Below are 4,789 nucleotides of genomic sequence, written 5' to 3' on the forward strand. Positions count from 1 at the left end.
GTGATATAGTGTTTTTGTTTGTTTTGTTTGTCCTCCTCAGCATTTGGAGTGTCACAATATTTCATTTCTGTCATTCTGATGTGTGTGGACTGATCGTTCACTGTGGTTTTGTGTTTCACTGATAGCTACTGATAGTGCTATCTATGCTGATCTGCTATCTGTAGAATCTCTTTTGTGAAACGTTTCTTCATAACGTTTGCCAATTTACTTGTGTTGTGTGTGGCACTGAAGACTGGAACCAGGGCCTTTTAACTACAAACTTAGCGATTTTCTTCTGTCTCTTCTTTTTCATTTTCAGGCAAGGCTCACTAATTATGTATGTTGTTCAAGTAGGGCTAGAACTTATGATCTTCCTGCCTCAGCCTCCCAGGATTATAAGCATTCCACACTGGCTCTAAATTTGTTTTTTACCTGACACATGAAAATATATAAATTGTACACGTAAGCAGAGTATCATGTAATGTGGTGGCTTTGGTTTGTTTCTTTTGTGGTATTGAGAATTGAAGCCAGAACCTTCACATTGACCTATCTCCCCAACCACTTTTCATATTTTTTATTTTCAGACAATATTTTCCTAAGTTGATAAATTGCTCAGGATGAGCTCTAACTTGCCATCCTCCAGCACTGGCCATTGAGAATGCTGGGATTACAAGTGTATGCCACCATACCAGGCTGCAAAGCAAGCCTCAGCAAATGTAACACTGAAATCTCAGGAAGTATCTTCTTATAACACAATACAATGAAATCAGAAATCAGTGATGGAAGAAAACTGGCAAATCCACAAATAAGTGAAAATCAAATGATATCTTTTAAATAATCCATGCACCAAAGAAGAAGTCCCAGTGGAAATTAGGGTAACTGAGGCAAATAAAATGAAAGCAACATATCAAAACCCATGGCTGCAGCAAAAGCAGCCTGAAGAGGGGTGTTAGTGATACAGCTCACGTAAGGTGATGAAATTTACACAATTCTTTTTCTTTGTCACCGTAAATCGATCTCGGGACCTTGCACTTGCCAGGCAGTCGCTGTGCCACTGAACTATAACCCCAGCCCAAGATAATGAAATATAATGTAACACATATATTGTATAAAGCTGAAATCAAGGAAAACATACAACTTCCTTGAATATTTATCATTTCTTAATGGTAGAATCTTTCAATTTTTTTTCCTTATACCTGGCGTAGTAAGGCAGGAGGATGACAAGTTCTAGTCCTGCCTGGGCAATTTACCATCCCAGCAAGATTCTGTCTCAAAATAAAAACAAAAAGGGGCTTTGGATGTAGCTCAGTGTGAAGGATCTGAGTTAAATTTTCAGTACAGGGAATCTGACTACCTTTCTGAAATACACAGTACATAATTACAATCTACAGTCACACTAGTGTTCAATAGCTTGTGCTGAAAATCCATGAATAAGTCTAAACTAGTAGGTTAATAAGTATGAAACTTAAGAGCTACACATTAATACAGCACTGTCATTCTCCAGTCAAAAGTATTTTTCTCTCTTCGTGGTATATAAAATACTGGTTAGTATTATATTGTTTTTGACTTTGAGATACAGGATACACAATCAGCATTTATTTTATAATCCATGATATTAATATAAAACAGTTTCTGTGTGAGCATCATTTTGTTTTATTGATATGGTTAATTATCTGACATTAAAATTTGTTGACACCCTCCTCAACCTACCTGATGTAGGGGGGGTGTGGCTCAGTGGTAGAGCACTTGACTATCATCCATAAGGCCCTGGGTTCAGTCCAACCCACCTCCAGGAAAAAATAACCCTAAACCTCTCATTGTAGGCTGGTCATGGGAGCCATGCCTGTAATCTGAACAGTCTGCAAAGCTCACACAAGAGGATCCCATTTTCAAGACCAGCCTGTACAGTTTAGCAACTTAGTAAGACTCAACCTCAAAATAAACTATAAAAAACAACTAGAGATGTAGTTCAGTGCAAAGGCCCTGAGTTCAATCTCTAGTACTACACACAAAACAAAACACAGCAAAGCAAAACACTCCGTATACATAAAATATGCTATTATTATTAACATGGTGTTCGGCATAATCTTTTGTATTGAAAGTTTAATATGAGTTGCCACATGGTAACTATTTTATAGATACAGACAGACACAAGTAGATAGTTAAAGTATATAAATAATTGTGTCAATGTTACTAGGAAGCAAGATTTTCATACTAACTAAAAGATATATAAATAGAAAAGAACCCTTCAATCTTCTATTTAAATGGAAAATAGAGGTCAGAATTCCTAATTATTCTCTTCCAATGTGTGCATTCCCTTGCTTTATCCAGTGAAAAGCCTTCCAGTAACCAACCTAGTGGCAATCATTTCCCTACCACTCACATTATGGCACTGAACATTTCCCATTACAGAACTAGATCTCTTTGGGGAAAGGACACATTGTCAAGCTGGGACAGGGAAAGATTCAACTGAAACTGGAGCATCCTATCATCTCAGAAAGCAGTGAAGCTGCCAAGTCTATGGGAACAGGTCGACAGCCCACAGGGGACATCCTATAGGGAATCCTGCCGGCCAATGATAGCAATGATAGCCGAGTGTGGGGCACACACTTGTAATCCATGTCTCCAGAAGGCTGAAAAAGCAACAATGCAAGTTTGAACCCAGGCTGGGTAACTTAGGAAGAGACCCTGTCTTAAAATTTAGAAAGGCTGGGGGCTGGTGAGCTAGCTCAGTGAAAAGGCCCTGAGTTCACGTACCGGTACTGAAGAAAAAGTGGGCTGGCATGTACAGCAGTTGTCCAGTGCCCTGAGATTGATCCACAGCACTACAAAAACAATGACAAAAACAATGATGAATACATTTTAAAGAAAACAAAAGAGACACTAAGGATTAGTACTCATAAGAAGAATATTAGCTAAATATAACATGCAAAAGCAATCCAACACCTTCTCAAAAAGTATAATCCAGACCTGGTAGTGCACTTAGAATCTTAGGATATGGAGGCTGAGGGAGGAGGATCACAAGATCGAAGTCAGCATGAGATACAGAGTAGGACTCTGTCTAAAAAACCCCAAAACCTTACCAAAACGAACAAAAACAAATATTTCTCTAAATTTCTTAAATTGACAATTTCTCCTGAGAGTGAATGCTTGTGCTTAATGAGTTTGGAGCTATGACTGAATGACGTCCACACTCACAGCATAGACAGGTCCTCTGGGGTCAACCTCCAGCACAGCCAACAACAAAACACACAAAGCAAACTAACTTTATAATGCAGCAGTTGTGTTCTTGAGCCTTTATCTAGGAGAAGTGAAGAATTCGTGTTTAATGAAAAATCTGCACACAACTATTCATCATCCTAAATTGCAAACAACATGAATATTTTTGAGCATTAGGGTTGAATGTTTAAATAAGCTGTGGTATATTTGTACTATGAAGAACTGCCCTGTAATAATGAGGAGCAAGCTAGATACATGCATTTCTATTAAATTATTCTAAGTGAAACAGCCAGTCTGTTAATAAAATTTAGTAAAGTCACATATATGTGATTTTATTTATGTAATAATTTCAGACAGTAGCCACAGGACACTTCCAGGGACTGGGGAGATGAGAGGGATGGGCCTGTTCTCCTATAAAGGGGAAGAACAAGGGAGCCTTAGGGGATGGAACCATTTTGCTTCTTCATATAACTGAGAAGAAGAGACTCAAACAAATGGGTACCTCTGAAACCTGTACTGGTGAAACCCGCATAAACACTATTGATTGGACCCACGTCAATTTCTTCACCAGATTCTTCACCATTTCCTCACCATCTCAGGAATCTAGGAAAGAGCACAGAACCTCCTTATACAATGTTTCTTACCATAGCATTGGGACCTATAATTATTATTTTTTTTGTCTTTTTCCATTTTTATTGGTACCAAGGATCAAACTCATAACCGCTTGCTTGCAAGGCAGGTGCTTATGCCGCTGAGCTAAATCCCCAGCCCCCATAGGACCTATAATTATTTTAAATAAAGAATCAAAATAAAAGTGAAATATATAACTTATTAAGTAAAAGGAAAAACCATGAGTCCATACTTGTATGAGTAAAAGGAAAATACAAATAGAATCTTTATGGAGAATGGGATATTTACTAATATCAAGTGGCTCACCACTACATATCTATGGATTGCTACACTCCATCTCCCCTCTCTACTTCAAAGTTACTATTTTCCCAGTTACTATTCTCCCAGATGAGGGAAGATGGGGTATAGTTAACTCATAAAGCACTTGCCTCCCATGCTAGACTCCCTGTGCAACAGGACTAAAAATTACTTGCTGGTCAACCTTACAACTTGGTATGTGGTTGTGACTGTCTGCAACCTTCCAAACTAGAGCCAAGCAGTCTGAGACTTTCTATACCTTCATATTACAGCAGAGGATCTTCTCAAATTTTGAGACAGGGAGCTCTAACAGTCAGTCTCTCCAACCGAGAGAAGGAAAAACAATGAGTAACATTGGCTTACCTAGCATACCAATACAGGAAGCTGGGGAGACAGGGGTCAGTAGCTGCCCTTTGGCCAAGAAAGGGCATTTCATGTAAAAAAAAAAAACCACAATCAACTGTGTAAGGAACACAGTTATCCATAGACTCAGATAGTTAAGGGATTTCTAAGAAAGAAGAGGTTGAGAGAAGTTAAGAAAACTAGGCCTCCAGGCTATTTCCCCTACTACCTGTTAAAACCAGTGAAGTATTGTAGGAGCCCATGCATTTATGCAATCCCTATGGTTCTATGGCGGGCACATGCTAAGGTGACCCTGTTATGG

The sequence above is a fragment of the Cavia porcellus genome, unplaced genomic scaffold, assembly GCF_034190915.1.
Source record: "Cavia porcellus strain 051 isolate PalLab524CR breed Dunkin Hartley unplaced genomic scaffold, mCavPor4.1 scaffold_3, whole genome shotgun sequence".
NCBI classification, from domain to species: Eukaryota; Metazoa; Chordata; class Mammalia; order Rodentia; family Caviidae; genus Cavia; species Cavia porcellus.